General features: G+C 43.5%; 1 long non-coding RNA gene across 1 annotated transcript in view; it reads left to right on the top strand.

Annotated features, from left to right (window-relative positions):
- LOC116098303 overlaps positions 1 to 8080 on the top strand; it is a 23582-nt gene extending 15502 nt beyond the window's left edge. Inside the window, exons 2-3 of the long non-coding RNA XR_004121797.1 lie at positions 3313 to 3458; positions 7956 to 8080. This is a non-coding gene — a long non-coding RNA (uncharacterized LOC116098303). The remainder of the gene's footprint in view (positions 1 to 3312; positions 3459 to 7955) is intronic.
- Positions 8081 to 17289: the final 9209 nt, after the last annotated feature.

The following is a 17289-nucleotide window of genomic DNA, read 5'->3' as shown; positions in this document are numbered from 1 at the left end:
GGGGGGGGCGCGGGGGGTGCGGAGAGGAAAACAGGAAGAAAGGAAGCAATTAGTAGTCTTGTACATTGCCAAAAGGGGAAAGACAAGAAAGGGCTTCACAGGGGTTACCAATTAGATGCTCACATGTTGCCAAGGGTGAGCTCAGCTGACTGGTTAAGGCAGGACCCTCAGTGTTGAGGCCTGCTTCTCTGCGGTTTCTGTGCCCTTTCCACTTCCTCTCCCTACAGAGGCCTCCCAGAAGGGATACGGGGCTCCTGCAGAACAAGTGTATTGGGGGACATGCTACCGCCCCACTAAAGAGAGAACTGTAGAGATCCCATGTCCACTCCTTCAGTTGGCAGACTGCATGGGGAGAAAGGGACACTGTCATCATGCCCCAGAGCCTCTGTCTGTCACAGTGCCTAGGCCTGAGTTAAGGCATGAGGCTGGAGCTGTGGGTAGAAGAGACCACACACTACCCAGACCTGCAGCACAGTTCAGCTTTCTCTTCTCTGGAACAAGGGATCCTGGTGTTTCATGCGTCTCTCTCCTTCCTTCCTCTCTGTTGCCCTCTGGATTCTCTGCCTTAGGGGGATGTTTAAGGATCCCACCTTTCCAGATCAATTTTCACATTCAACACAGAGATGGTAAGCTGTCAAACACAGAACATTATTCCGAGGATGTAGCACAACTGTCAGGACATGGTGTTAGGGCCTGCACATAAACACCCAGGGCATACACGGAGGCCCCAGTGCTTCTACAAAGTGGATTGGAAGGTGGGAACATTTTCTGCTCATTGCCTGAACATCTCAGAGAGGAAATTACAGGTGATCCCTATTTAAAATGTTTCAACTTTTCATTTTCTTTATTTTTATTTTCAGTTTTAAGATGGTAAGAAAACATGGGCAGAAACCACATTGTGAATTTTGACTTGTTTCCAGGCTAGTGACACATGGTATGATACTCCTTCAAGATTATTGTAAATATTCTGAGTGTATTTAAGGTATGCTATAGGGGATGCTGTTGCCATGGTAAAGTGCTTCCTGTGGATCAGTTCCCATCACTGGGAGTAAGGGAGCCAGGATAAGCTATGCTGTTAGATAGGTTACTTAAATGTTCCTGGCATTTAGAACTTTATATTGTCGGCTTGCAAGCTTATTAGGACATAACTACATAGTAAATAGAGAGACATCTGTACTGATAATCATAAAATTGGCATAGTATTTTCTATGAAAATATGGATGTATTCCCAAATCAAACCTCACAAGTCACACAGAATCATTGGCTTCTGCATCCTTGGAGATGAGGAAACTTGAGTCACAGGAAGTAGGATGCAGTTGGCAGAGGGTGTAGCTCCAAGGCAGAGCAGTGCTTAGTTGTGTGTCGTGGGCTGGGCTGGACTGGGTTCTTCAGGCCTTGCTCTCTTAAGGATGACTGTGAAGGGGATTTCTTTGGAGTCTGATAGGAGTGGATCTTGGCTTGGACACAGCAGCTTACTCTGTGGTCATGGTTATGAAGGAATCAGTCCCCCTATTGTAGCACTCTGCTACTCTGTGCTTTGAGGATTCTCACCTTTTTATCAGAATTTCCCAATAAGCCTACATTGCAAATCTGCCCCTCCCCGCCCTGTTTCCAAGGTTTATCCAGCATTGCAATCTGATGCTGTTTTTTTTTCAAGCTAGTACTTCATGGGTCTTTAAACAAGAACATTAACTTCTATATGATTTCAGATTTCTCTTGCAACAGTCTTATAAACTGTCCCTGATGCCTAATCTCGATGCACACCTGCTGCTCTTAATTGATAGCAAAAATAGCTGTGCAATGCAGAAAAGACATCTGCAGTACTGCAGCTGTAGCGTGAGACAGCTGAGACCCAGGAGAGGCAACAGAGCCCACGTTAGAGCTGTTTGGAAGTCACACCAGGGAACTGAAGCAAGGGCTGTCTACGTGACCTTGACTTAACAGATGGGAAGGCAGATCTATTGAGTCTGAGTGAGAACGCTCAGAATACCCATACTTGTTTTAAATATGAAACTATTTTAGTGCTACTTGATGCCATTTTCCCCAAAATATTAAATGACACCGAATATTCTCAAAGGCAACTTTGACACCTCTGGTCTCAACCATCGGAAGCCCTTACATTGCTCTAACGAAGCTGATACACATATGGGCTTTGGCTCCACACTTTTCCATTTTTCTAATAAGGGGGGAACCTATTAGAGACATTGAGGATGTTGATGTAATCAAGTCGTTTTCCAAGCAAACCTGACTTCCTTTAGCTTTGCCAGTGCCAGCTGGTGTCTTAGGAGGATCTAACTTCTTACAGAGACAAAGATAAGCTCAAGACCACAGGTAGCCAGGAAGTCTACAATACCATCTTACTAACACTTCCTCTCTCAGAGCCCCACTGTGTGCTCTGGGGAAATGGAAGACCATGAAGTTCTGAGACCCCTGCTTCATGTTCACTGTCCCCTTGTCCAGCCATGGCCTCCCGTGAAGGTTGTGTCCAGTCATCTTTGATTCTGTGGAACTCCCTGTGAAGCTGCTGTGACAGCTGTGACAATAGTTCTAAAAACTAAGGGAATATGTCACACTGCTCAAAACAGAAACCTCCAAAGGACCAGCACACAGCCTAAGCCCAGAGAGCAGACAGACCACAAACACAACTCCAGTCTCAGCTTCCCCTGTAGTCTGTTCTGTGACCTGACAGGAGCCATTGTCCTTCCAGACTTGAGTTTTCTACCTGTAAAATGGGGAGTATGGGGACAGTCAATCCTGTCCCCGATGCTGGCATTCCACAACAATGGTTAACAAAGTTGGCGGACCCCAGCAACCTATGGTGACTTTAGCCCACCGGATCGAATTTCAGATTCAGCTGAACTAGGCTAGGGCTTTAAAAATTGATGTTTTAACAAATTGTCAGACTTTGTTGATGGATCTGACAGGGGCACACTTTGAGAACAAGTACCAAGGAAGTATAACATTTGTGTGGCAAACAGACCTTTTCTTGATAGAGAGTCTAAATTGAGAAATGTAGTTACTGCTTGATTTCTACAAATTTCGTGTAAGGTTCCATGTATGATGTAAAGAGTTTTGGCTAATAGGCACATTTGCTTCATCTTTATAAAAAGCTACACGTTGAACTGTTTCAGTTGGATGGGAGGTCAATATTTTGTTTCATGAATATTTGGATCTCTAGGGCAGGAATGGGAAGAATAAATTTTCTAAAACTCTACATGTTTAACTTTGTTGAAGAATATTGTGAGTGGCTTTTGCAGCTTGGTAATCCATTTGAGTTTTTATGTACACTAGTTTTGTTTGTCTTTACTCCAGCACTGTATAGGAGTTCTACTGTTCTTGTCCATTTGGGGCGTCAGTGAAGCACACTGAGGCAGGGGCACATCCAGGACTTTGCTCATGCTCACACTCATGGAGGTTGCTGAAGATGTACAAAAATGGAGAAGACAACGGATACTGAGGTAGGGAGGCTGGGAAAATAGAGGGTGGGTGGAGGTTAAAGACCACAAAGATGCACACTGATAGGAGGAATAGACTTTAAGGGTTAATCGCATCATAGGCAGAACAGCATCAGAAGAGCTTAATGCATTATTCCAGGACCAGGTCAGTTCTTGCCAGTGAGTTATTACAAATATTACATATGTATGATGTACTCAACAGTGTTATATAAGTCAAAGGAGCTAGAAAAATACTTTAAATGCCTTCACTACAAAGAAATGCTTTAGAACATGGATGACCTAGCTATTCTGAGTCAACCATTATAATTTGGTAATGTATACTTACATTAAAATAGTATGTTATGTGCCAGAAATATATACAATTATCAACTGTCAGACAAGAAATGAACTAATTAAAAAAAAAAAAAAAAAAAAAAAAAAAAAAAAAAAAGCAAGTGTTTGCGATGGACAGGAGTCTGATAACCCACAGGTCTAGTTCAGTGGCTCACAAGTGTGTCCCTGGTGATCAGGGGCAAGAGCACCTGGGAACTTGTTCCAAGTACACACGCATTCTTAGGCCCTACCCTAGACCTGCAGAATCAGAAACTGTTAGGACGAGCTATCTGTGGCAGCAGCGTGCCCTGCAGGTGATTGTGGTGCATGGTGAAGGCTGAGAATGATAGGGTTAGAGACCAATGATTTCACCACTAAACCCTTCATCTTCCCAGACACAGTGTGTGGGAATCAGATGATGCTCGGGTGTGAGACTTAGTGAGTCACCAAGCTACAGCATCTCTGAACACAGCTGTGAGCTCATTGTCCTGGGTGTGGCTTTGGGTATGTTTAGTCCCCAAGGATTTGTGTTCTGGAAACTTGGTCCTAGAGTGACAGCATTAAGAGATGCAGGAGCTTTAAGGGACAACATAGCCAGGAGAGGCTAGGTCATGTATTCAATCCCTGCAGCAGGAGGGATTAATAGAGTTGTCACAAGACCAGGCCAATACTCAGAAGAGTAGAGAGATAAGCCACCTCAATCTTGGATCCTTCTTCATGTGGATGACACCTTCCTTACTCACTGGGATATGACACAGCCAGGTAACTCCTTCCAGAATGTTGCTACCATGCTATTTGGATCTTTCGACCACCAGGATCTTGAGCCAAATAAACACCTTTGGATCTTTCGACCACTGAAATCTTGAGCCAAATAAAGACCTTTACTTTGGACTTCTCAGCCTTGTATATTTGTAATAGCAACACAAACAGACTTCAGACATCCTTACTATGAGCCTGTCAATTATACATCTCCTCTTCATGGTGCCTCCTGTATTTGTCTGGCTCATTTTCATGGATGGTTATATACATTCTATTTGACTTTGCCAATATAGATACAATCCACATTCATCCAATCTACCTTAATTAATAGCCACTTAAGAGATAGTCTAAATCTGACTCACACAAAACAAGAAACACAAGGAAGAGGGGAAGTTAGAAATAAATCTTCCATAACTTATTAAATGGAAAGTTTTCCGTGATGGCAAATGTTGTATTTCAGTGACAGCTGAGGGTAAGTAGAGCAGAGGCAGATTGGTGACTCAAGCAACTGATCCTGAACACATCTGAAGACACATAGAAGAGAAACAAGAGAAAGATGGCCGGCTATATACTTTGCCACTTCCTCCCCCCACTCCAAATGTGGACAAAATTCAAGATAGGGGTTTAAACTAATAATACAACTGGAAACAAAACTCCATCAACAAGGCAAAACTGAAGAATCCTTACATGATAGGAAGCAGATGGGATCAATGTGAAAGAGGAAATCATCAATCAGAGTCATATAAGAAAAGGCTTGAAAAATTGAGAGCAGCTCTGTAGGTGCTGTAGACCCAAACATGGAGAATGAAGGAGCAGGAAGGGAGCTAGGGAAGTGTCAGGGTTATTAGTTGGGACCACATGCATGGTAGGACAGCCAGGAGGGAGCACATGCGCGTGCGTGAACACAAGCATGCACGTACACAAGCACGAATGCACACTACTGTCATCAATGGAAGTGATGAGTTATGGGTTTGAACCTAGGAGTTGGGTAATAGTCTGAGATCTAGAAGGCTCCAGCAAGAACTAGGAAACCCCTCACCCAGGAGCATGGAGTCACTGAGCTCTCTGCTATGTCACAGCCAAAAATGTTCTAGAGGAAAAAAAAAAGTGCCAGATCTCAAGGCAAGGTCACACCAAACCCCACCGAGTATTGGGGAGTAGAGTACCTGTAAGAGAGGAGCCAAGTTCAATAAGCAGGACTAGGGTTGTGCTATTGGGACATAACTCACATTCTAGGGGATTCCCACAAAGCAAGGACAGGCTGTTATGAAAATGGGGATCACAGATCTTAGAGATAAAAAAAAGTTGTGAGGCTTCTGTGTGTGCATTTCTGCACACATACGGCTAGTACTGCTGCCATAAAACCCTCCCTCTGTATTCAGAATCCTGTAAGATCTGTAGGTATGACTAAAGAAAATTGGGGCTCAGACATTTCTCCCAAATGGAAGAAAAAGAGAAAGCTGTGCACAGCAATCTAAAGTTAAGAAGTGTGAATAATTGCCTGGGTCTTCAACATAGACAGTGGAGGTCAAGAAGGTGAGAATTTGCAAGGGATGGAGGAGACAATATAAAAATAAACAACAGCAGCATTCTCCACAACTAAAGAGGAAAAGAGGTCACTTTGATGAGCCCAGTGAGTTTCCAGATACCAAGAAGCATTTGATAAAACTTAACATGTAACATATTACTTGACCACAAGGTCACATTCCAGATGTCCAGCCAGCATGCACCAATGGCATGCTTACCACACACATCCAGAAATAGCTTCTCTAGTCCAAACCTACATCAGTGAAAAGAACATTCAATGTGTGTGTGTGCCTCCCCTTCCCACCAAATCATACCCTTTCCTGTGCTCATGTGCTTAGCACACCACTTTCCCTTGCTTGAATAGGCTCTGTGGCACAGACAAAGCCACACGGGAAAGCCACAAAGAGCTAATTTAAACTTCTCCCTGGCCACCGCTGTATCTGCGGGCTGTCCACATCTGATAAGGAAAGGTCAGTGCAGGAGGAGGGCCCACTACAGGCTTTCTCTTTTAAAATTTGTCGCATGGAAATAATTACAGCAAAAATAGAAGGTCAAGGCAGTTTTTTTTTTTTTTTTTTTTTTTTGTCTTTAAAAAGCTGAAAGATACTACTGGAAAATAGAAATTGGATATTTAACTTGCCAAATTTTAAAGACAGCAAAAGGAAAGATGTTAGCAGGCCAGCCACCAAGAGGTAGAGAGTTTGGAGAGAGGTAGGGATAAAACAGGAAGTGGTCAGGAACTATACACACACACACACACACACACACACACACACAAAAGAAATAAAAGAAGGTAGTTATTCCTGGCTGGACATGTCAGTCATAATACAGCCAAACTACAGGGTTGGAACCTTCTAGGACAAGCACAAAATATGATGTGGTGCTTTGAGAGAAAAAGTGAGAGTTTCTCTGCAGTAAAGCCATACAGGAAGTCTGAGGCTTTGGTGTTCCAGAGATGGATCGGAACCTACCAGGTCAAGTTCAAGCATGAACAATGAGCAGGCCTTGGTATTGAATCCAGAAAAGGACTGAATCTAGTGAAGGGGGCAAAGGGTAATTTTTCTTTCATGGCACATTCAATCTGCAGTTATGGCACTGTGATCAGGAGTGTCCGTGCTTCAAACACCAGCTCCCAAGAAACTAGGCAAAAATAAAACACACAAGGGAGTTTGATAAAATGCTCTGGTTTTGAAGAATTTTAACCCATTGAGCAACTTTTGAACATTGAAGAGGTAGAATACAAAGACACAGGAGACTTGAGTAATATTAGCAACAAACCCAAATAGCTGAATAACAGAATGAACTTGGCTACAGGCACACGTAACAGTGTAAACGTCAATTACTAAGTAATCTTTATAAGATCCTGTGAGCCTTCAACCGCTCTGTTTTAAGCAAAGCTGAAACTCTGAAACCCTTGACCTCTGAGTGCCATGCACGGAAAGCCTGGATGCAATGGCAGAGGGGGACAACCCTTAAACCTGTAGAACATAAACTAGGCTTTCTATCCAGGACTCCCCAGTGCGGGACACCTGAGTGTGAAGATCCCAGAGCATGCAAGTCTGCTAGCTGTGTTCACCTGGATGTAGCAGTCGAGCAGCACATTTAAGCCTCAACTTACCAAAGACAAACCGACACAATGCACTTACAGAGCTACTGTACTTGGTAAGTATAAGGTTACTCAGGGTATTTTCACACCGCACAAAGGAATAAATTCAAATAGTGGGCCACCAACTACCCAAGATTTACTACTACGAATAATGGAAATAACTCAATACTATGAAATATATTAATATAATTTACAGTAATTTTCCAAGGGAGAAAATCTAAGTAATTATCAAATATATTTATTAAATAGCTTGAAAGGAAGTCAGCAATTGTTCTTGTGATTTCTTTACATTACAGACAACATTTGCTGGAAATATGTAGCTGGTATCATACTCTGTGGTGAGGCACAAGAGAGATCGGCAGTAAGGCTGAGAATGAAACAAGGACGTCCCTGTTCCAATGGTGACCGAGCATTGCTGGACAGCTGGGTGAGGGCCACCGCAAAAAAGGAAAGGGTGGGGCTCGCTGTCATATGTGCAATGCCTCCCTCATATGTGTGAGCCATGGAGTCCAACATCAGTGTTGGAGGGAGGAAGCATGCGCATGTAAATACTAGAAAGGAAGAGACAAACATTTGCTCAATCTCAAAACCAATACCACAGAACTTTTTGTTTCCAAATTAATCTATAATTTAGCAAAGTTCAATCAAAAAGACATGTGTTCCAGAGAACACCTGAGTTGACAGTTGTCTACTAATAGCCACATGACTGATAGACTAAGGATCTAGTCCTGCTGAGGCTGCCTGAACAGGGTTGTGGGCCTCAGCAGTCCACTGTGCTGGGGCACCTGCGAGGCAGGCCACTGGTGCTCAACAGCCCAGCTATGTAAAGACATCTCTCTCAATCTACAGGAAAAGGACAGATTAGCCAGTGGGATGTACCCTGTCAGCCTCCTATTCATCTTAGGGGGAGAGTGTTACATGCCTCTCTCATACTCAAATCAGCACCAGATGCTCTCAGGGTTTCATGTAAAAAAAAAAATTGTAAAATCAATACAGTAAACTACAGGGTGAAAAAAATGGTATGATCAAGTAGTTTTGAAAGTTCTATCTCTATGCATGAAATCAAAATCTGAACTAATACAGGGAGAGATTAATAGATGTTAATACATAAAAGTTTTAAATGTACCTTGCAGTAAAACGGAACCCTGACATATACAAAGTTGAGATTCAAGGAAAACCAGGGAGAAGGGAAGAGGGAGGAGGAAGGACGGGGGAAGGAGTAGGGAGGAGGAAGGAGGGAGGAGGGGAGGAGGGAGGAGGGAGCAGGAGGGGAGCTGTCAATGTCCTTGCTTCATGCAGTCTTGTTAAGCAGCAAGAAACTTGGAAACCAAACTTTCTAATGCAAGGAGAGAATTCAGAAGAAAATTCCAAGAAAAGGCAAAGCAAATGACCAGGAAGGAATGAGTGAGGCACGTCTGACAGAACTCTGTCACCTAAGTCTAAAAATAATGGCAAGTGTCCCCATGGAGTTTGCATGTCCTTGCTCATAACTGCTGGGAACAGTGTCCCCACACCCTACTGGGCAATGGCGAGGATATAAGAGCCGAAGTCAGCTGGTCGCTACCCCAGGCCTGTCCCGTGGGAGAGGTCTACTATGCACATTCACACACTTAGGTGATCACCATTTTCTTTGGGATGAGTTTTTAGTTGAAAAAAGGAAAAAAAATAAGTGGTTATCAATTTAAGGTTAAAGGAAACATGTAACCTCTTTAAAATATGACACAAAATTGCACATATTTCACAAACCTCTATTTACTAACATGAAAATGTTTTCCATATTAAATATAATAAAACATTCGAATTGCAGGTCTGTGTAGAAAAGTATGACCAGTGTTCAAGTCATGGTGCTGTGTGAGTGAGCAGGCTTTTCTCTAAGGCAGTGTTAATTCGTTTGGTACACAATAAGAAAGCAGGCTGGGTGTTGAATACTATTCTTAGCCACTATTACTGGCTAATCTACCTCCTAATACAGTATTTTTTTTAATTTATTTTTAAAAATCCACTAACTATTAACTAAAATATTTCTTGCATGGAGAGATTTAGGACAATCACCTTCTTTTAAATTTGGCTGTATTTTTAATTTTTTCATGACCACATTAGTCCATCAGGGATGCCACACCTAAGTACCACACGTCGGAGGCTTACATGTCAGAAATGTACGGTCTTGGAGTTTGGAGGCTGGAAGTCTAAGATGGAGTGTCTGTAGAGCTGCTTTCCCCATGGTCCTTCTATTTAGCTTCTGCTTAGCTGTCAGTTGGAGGTATAATGGTATGTTTTATTTCTATGTGGTCTTTTGCATATGTGTGCAGATGCCTGGCCGTGATCTCTGTGGTCATACTTCATTGTTCCCTTAATAGAATTTAAAATTGCCATGGAAGCATGTGCCTGGTGCCTCTAAGGACAGTTCCAGAAAGGTTTACCTGCGAAGAGGAGGCTCACCCTTAGTGTGAGTATACGTGGGGTGGAGTCCAGGACTGAATAGGCAGGAGAGAATGAAGTAAACACCAGACGCCTTATACTCCTGCAGCCAGGAGTGCAGTCTCTCGCCCGTAGTTGTCTTCTCATGAGGACATCAGTCACATTGTATTGGGACCCATCCCTAACAACTTAGTTTAACTAATTTCCTCTGTAAGGACCCTGTTTTCAGATGCCCCTACATTGAGATCTCTACGTGTTAGGACTCAATCCATGAATTTGAGCCCATGACACTGGTGCTATGCTAATTCTTTACAAAATTTCCCTTTACCCACAGTTTAGCTATCTGCTATTTTAGATACCCACTGTCAACCCAGGCCCAAGATATTAAATGGAACATCCCAGAAATGAATAATTCACAACTATTAGATAACTTTCATTGCAACTGATGATGACGATTATGATTCCACTTGATTTTTAATCTCTTAATTTGCCTTATTTATTAACCAAATTTCATGATCTCTGTGTGTGTGCATAGAAAAAGAACTACATAGGGAGTTTGGGTCCATATGTGGTTCTAAGCAGCCATAAGATCTTGTGTCTCATTATTATGTGGGTAAGCAGGAATGGTTAATGAGAGGAAATACTAAATACTAATCGAGGGGGAAAAAAACTAGAAGAAAGGAAGGAGAGAGGGGAAGTTCATGGTGACTCTTTTCCCACCCAATATGTCTGCCTTTCTCTCACTGCAGAGAAGTGAGGTAAAGGGTCAGGAGCCATGCATAGTTCATGGTCCTCATTGTTCCTGAGCAAAGAGCACAGGTGTCTGACTAGTGCATGGGTGATTGCTAATACTCTTACCCCCTGCTGGCACCCATCTGGTGGCTTGTGCCAGTCAGTCCCCCACCCTGCCCAGAATCTGATATAAACTCAGAATCTTTTCCCAGAGCAGCCTTGGCATCTTGGAAAGAATTTCAGAAGATTATTCACAGTGACCTGGTTCTGGGAAGTTCAGCTCCTTAGGACTAAATACTTTTGGGCTAAAGTCTTCCTGTGGACGGTGAATATGAGGGTTATCACCGAGAACCATGCTATATTATGCATCTGAGCACTCACATTACTTAATGAATGGTTCTGGCCACGAGCTCTGCTATGACTGTGGGAGTTTGCAATTTATTTCCCTTGAAGATGTGAATGAGATCCAACAGCTCCCGGGAGCTCTTGGGGGAAGCCTGATAGGATGGTGGAAGGTGATTTCGAAGCCCATCTCTGTGTCCCCCACTTGCACTCTCCTTTCTTGCTAACTCTGTGGCATGGACACTCATGCCATGATGTCTGGCTACAAGAAAAGAAGTCAGTGTTCTTTCTGTATCTTCCATGAGTTCCTTAGATGATCCTGGTGCTGGATAGAGATGAGGCTCTCAGCCTTACCAAAAGCAAAATGGGTACGCGGCAGAGAGATTGGGATGAACACAGTCGGAAGCAACATTTGTGAGTCTGCCCTCAGAATCCTGATGCTTGCTTTTGTAGTAGAAATCAGGGCATTTTTGACTATGTTCTCTGGAATTTTGGGTTGAGGACCATCTCTGCAGCAGAGGACCTAGTATAGTACCTTCCTCCTCTTTGAGCTCAGATGCCCCACTGAACAATAGTAAATACATGTGTGTGTAAGAAAAGAGATGGATGCGTAGATAAATAAATGAGTAAATAAATAAGGATCAGTTATTTTAGGCTACTGAGATGGCTCAGTGGGTAAAGGGACTTGCTGCCAAGCCTAATGGCTTGAATTCAGCCCTCAGAATCCACATGATAGAAGGAAAGAATCAGTTCCATTTTTTTCTCTGACCCCCCACACACACATACACACACACAAATTTGCTTTCCTAGTTTGTTTTTGTCGAGCTAACCCAAACCTAGACATATATGAGAGACTCCTAACTGAGAAGATGCCCACCCCCATAAGATAGGCAATTCTGTGGGATATGGTCTTAATTAATGATTGATGTGGGAGGGATCTGCTCACTGTGGGTGTTGCCACCCTGGGCAACTTATCCTGAGATTATATAAGAAAGCAGGCTGAGCAAGCCAGGGGGAGTAAGCCAGTAAGGGTCACTCCACTGCCTCTGTTTCATTCAGTTCCTGCCTAAAAGACCTGGGCTTGAGTTCCTGCCTGACTTCTCTCAGCAATGGACTGGGACCTGAGAGTTGTACAGTGAAATCATCCTTTCTTTTCCAAGTTGCTTTTGGTCATTGTGCTTTATGAAAGCAAAGAACTCTTAACTAAAACCCATGCTTACAACCACACACACATGCACACACAAACACAGACACAGACACACACACACACACACACACACAGAGAGAGAGATAGAGAGACAGAAAGAGATAGAGACAAAGACAGAGAGTAAATAAATAAAGGTAAAGTTTCAATTTAAATAAATAAATATGTAGATCTAAAGCAGTTATTACTGTTCATGTTATTATTTCTGACTTACCTCATCCTATATTAATCAGGCTGCTTTTTTTTTTTTTTTGCCTAAAGATGCCTAATTAGCGGAGACTAAGTCACTTTACACTTGTCAGCCTTGGTGACAGACATAGCTTCAGGCTGGAGCACTGGCTCTACGCCCAGAAATTACATGTGCTCAGTGGTTCTGGTTCATTGCGGTTGGTTCACTGGCTTATACTTCTTGCTTGAGATAAGTAACTGCCCACCATTCCTGGAGTGGAGACCCCTGTGGCCACAGTGTGATGGTCGCGGTGGTGGTGGTGGTGACGTTGGGTGTTTGTGTGTGCTCATGGGCATAGTATCATGGAGAGTAGGTGAAGACCGTCATAACCTGCTCAGCCACCTGCTTCCCACTGCCCCGAACCTAATTAAGCTCCCCGTGCCAGATATATGTTGGTTCTGAGCCAATTTCAGGGACCCTACTGTCAACCTCGTCAACCAGGCCGAGCTGGGATCTAGGTTCAGTACCAGGGACTCAAGGTTGGGACAGTGAGGAGGAGAACGTTAACTTTCCTAGACAAGCGAGTGTCAAATAGGCTGCTCTTGAGAAGAAATGTCAAGACTTCTTTAACAGCTCCAAGAATGAAATAGTGAAGTCTATATGGAAAAGGGGCAGGACAAGGTGGCTACATCAGGCAGGGTGATAGGGAAGCCTTTGGAAGTACAGTGGCCCAAGGACACAATACCGTGGAAGTGCTAGGCTCTGGCACAGAAGGCACCTGTATTCTTCAAGATCAAAGTAATCAGTGTGTCTTCAATGTAGTTGTTTTAAAAATTACTGTTGGTACATCACAGTAAGAGGGGCAGACCCCTGGAAGATGCGCGGGACAAAGCATCCGCTTTCTGTAATACAGACCTTAAGAGACACGTTGTAAATAGCCACACGTTCATTTCACTTCCTGCCCTCCCCCACCTCCTCACTCTAAACACAGCCCAGGTGCCTTGTGCAGTGAGGCTGAATTTCTGAGGAGGTGGTAGAAGGGAACTAATGGGATTATCTGCCAGGAATGCCTGCCAAGAGCAGCTCATTGTTGCTGAAGGCTCCCACTGCCCTCCGACCAGCACAAGCATTTGCTCCTCATAACAAGATGGTTTTAATAAGCTAGGTGAAGCCAAGTATTATTAAATAAATTATGCCAATTTGAAGCTCTGCCTGGGTGGGCTTCAAGTCAGCACCACTGGGATTTAGCAGGGTGGATGAAGATGCATCTGCTAGGATTACCATGTGCCCTTAGGTGCAGTTTTAATCCCAAATTGTTGAGTCTTCCTGAGACTTCTTTGTGTATAAATAACATGGTAATTGTCCAGGGAGCTAACAGGTGCAATCCCCACGCATGGTGTCTTGTCACATACAGGCTGCTCACTCAGGCCTACTGCCATTGTCATCACACTCAATGCTGTCATTAGACTGTCAGTCATTCGACAGGGTAATGATGCAAAGCATCGTGCATCATACTTATTGTGTTCATTGATAATGATATTTGGAAATTAGGATGGCCAGAGTCCAAAAATGCTGTAGCAACTCCTATAAGGGAAGAGATCGAGGAAGGGAGAAAGAAAGTGCCAGGAGGGACAAGATGCGGGCCTGGGACCACCCTTCTCTGGTTTATCAGTGCAAATTAGTCCATGTGCAAGTAGCATTTCTATGTAGTCAAGGTCTTATGCACAGTCAGTGAATCTGAACATTTTCTCTAAGATAATGAAATTCTCTCCCTTTGTTCCTTTAAAAACCTCAAAATGTGACTAACTGTATATACATCAAAAACATGGGAGAGTGTGTAAGGAGCTGAGGAAGCTTCGTGCAAGCCGAGCTGACATGAAAGGAAGCCCCAGCAAGCAAGCATTACTTCCCAGTGTCAGCCCCAGAGGCCATCACTCTGTCCTCTAGAGACAGTGCTCTCCAAAGCAGGGGATTGTGGGTAGGAAGGTGACCCTAGACCAGCCCCTGCTTCTTGGAGAACAGATACAATTTCACACTTACAGTCTTATCAGATTCCACGTCATCTTTGAAACCCATTAAGGTAGTTGTCTATGACATCCACACTCCACGGAATTGGGAGGCCACAGGAAAGCAGAGAGTCCTTTAAGGTTGCTGGCCTCAGTTCTCCTGTCTGGATGCCCTGGTCTGCTCTACACTCATCGAGACTGGACTAGAAATAGGAAGATATAGACTGAGTTAGCTTGGCACTATTAAAAGAAGAGAAGGAGGAATGGTTGTGAGTGTAGAATCATGGGACAGGAAGAAGTAGCAGATAGTGGGGTGAATAAAAGGCTCAATTGCCCCGTGTTGTCTCAACAATCAACAAGTGGAATAGAAACCCAGGATGAGCATGGCAGCCATGGTTAATACAATCACCAACAGAAGTTCTATAGACAATCTAATTTGCGAACATTTCAAAAGCACAGAAGATGGGGAAATTTGGCTTTGATCTTGTACACGATTGACAGAATGTGAAGAAATGTATCAAAAGAGATAAGGTGCGCTGGGCAGTGGTGGCACACACCTTTAAGTCACGCCTTTAATCCCAGAGCTTGGGAGGAAGAGGCAGGTGGATTTCTGAGTTCGAGGCCAGCCTGGTCCACAGAGTGAGTTCCAGGACAGCCAGGGCTACACAGAGAAACTATGTCTCAAAAAACAAAACAAACAAACAAAAAAAGATAAGGCATTGCTTAGTAACTGGGGTGGGGGGTCCCTCAGAACCATTACCAGCAGAAGGAGTGAAAAATCTGTGTGATTGACAGAGATGAATGACAGCCTGCAGAATGAGAAGATGCCACTCTAACCCACTAGAAGACAAAAATGCCCTAAGAGTGGAGAACAGTGCATCCACCTTCCATGCTACACACTCCAGCTGAACAACACTGCATACTCAGAGAGCTGGAATTCAAAGGGCTGGTGGCAGCAGGACTCAGTGCCAAAAGGGTGATTACCATATATGACTAACCCAGAAAAAAGATCAGAACTCAAATTGCATACTCCAGTTTCCACCAAGGGTATGTAATGTCATAAACACATTGAAAACTCTAAGTTGAACTACCATCAGGTAGGGAATATTGGGACTGAGATCCCTAATAAAAATCAGCAGATTTATATTTTAAGTCCTTTCTATTTGATTTGTTCTAATGTTGTGTATAATATTAATTTTTTAAAAGCAATCTAGACCCAATTTACTAGCTTTCTATTATATAGATACTTGCTGGCTCACCATGAATATTCCAAAGAGAAATCCCTGAAAAAGTTACAACTGACATCCTTGTTCCCAATCCTCAGGGACACAACCTACTGTTGAAATGTCTGTTGCTCACAGGTCCCTAAAGGAGGATGTCACTGTGCCCTGGGGACCACATGGAGAGCACTGACTGCTTGGAAGGCAGAAGGAAAGCAAGAGAAAGAAAGGCAAGCAGATTTCATTTGGGATGTTTGACAACCTCAGCCTGTCCTGATTGGTTGGTTTGCACTTGACAGGCGATTTGGCAGGCATTAACTAGCCCATGGGAGGGACCATCAGGGTCAGGAAGGTTCCAGATGCCTAAGCCTCAGTCTACAGAAAAGACAAGACATGGTTCAAACACCTTCTGGAAACATTTCTCTTGTCAAACACCCCTGTTCATTGCCTGCCTCAGCAAAATCACATTAGAAAGAGTACTGGTCGCTAGACACCGCCAGCTTGCATGCTTGGCCTGTTAACCATCATGACCAGGTGTTGACAGAACCTTCTGTCTGTACTTTGCTTTTAGCCCAGCATCTCCAGCTGTCCGTGTCCACCCCTGAGCCAGGAGCAGCCTGTGAGTGGACAGTGAAATTCTCAGGGGGCAACTCGAATGGCCCTGGTCCGTGCACAGGGGCAACCATCTGGACTGGATTCAGTCAGCACCAAAACGAGTATAGGGGTCCTGTCCCAGGGCCCATGAGACATCATCTTAAGCACCGTTACCACTGGCAACTTGGTTGCCCACTTTCCTTCTCTGTGTTCTTTGTTTTGTGTTGATATATTGGGAACTGAACTGGGGTTTGCTCTAAACTACATCCCTAGCCCTAGATTTTTACACCCCCAACTCCCACACTGATATCACCTCCAATCCCTGTCACCAACAGGGCATCTTTTGTACCTCTAAGCAATTGTTCCCTCTAGTCTCCCAGAGCCAGTCTGAACTCTGAACACCCTCATCTCAACAATAATATGCCTGTCCATGCTATAATTATTTTTTTTCTGATTTGGCATAGTTTATTACAATTAGTATACACACAAAATCACGTAAACTCCGTAACGTAAATGGTTTAACCTCCACTATAACCAACAAATCCTCTGCCATGAGGTTTCAGCACCCTACTTTAATATCGATAGAATTCACAGAATAAACCACAACCACACAAATAGAATTATAATAAGATTTGTAAGGAAAGGATTTTTGTTTGTTTGTTTTGGGTACATATCTTCTTTTAATAAGCAAAACATATATTTTTCCTCTTTGGCAAAAAGAGGTTAAATCCCCCCAGTTCATTCACAAAGTAAACTCAGGGAAAAACAACACAAAACATGAGGTACAGCTGAGACCTGGGCTACTGTGAGTATAAGCACACATGCAGGAGAATGCTGCTTTTTACATCACTGGCTCTCCACTAGAAAAGCTCTGCTTCACTGAAGGAAGGGCAAGCCAGCCTAAATATAGCTATCTCCTGAGAGGCTCTGACAGTACCTGACTAA

Source organism: Mastomys coucha, unplaced genomic scaffold (genome assembly GCF_008632895.1).
Source record: "Mastomys coucha isolate ucsf_1 unplaced genomic scaffold, UCSF_Mcou_1 pScaffold20, whole genome shotgun sequence".
In the NCBI taxonomy this organism is placed as follows: Eukaryota; Metazoa; Chordata; class Mammalia; order Rodentia; family Muridae; genus Mastomys; species Mastomys coucha.
The sequence above is the reverse complement of the archived record's forward strand: the minus strand, read 5'-3'. Positions and strand labels throughout refer to the sequence as shown.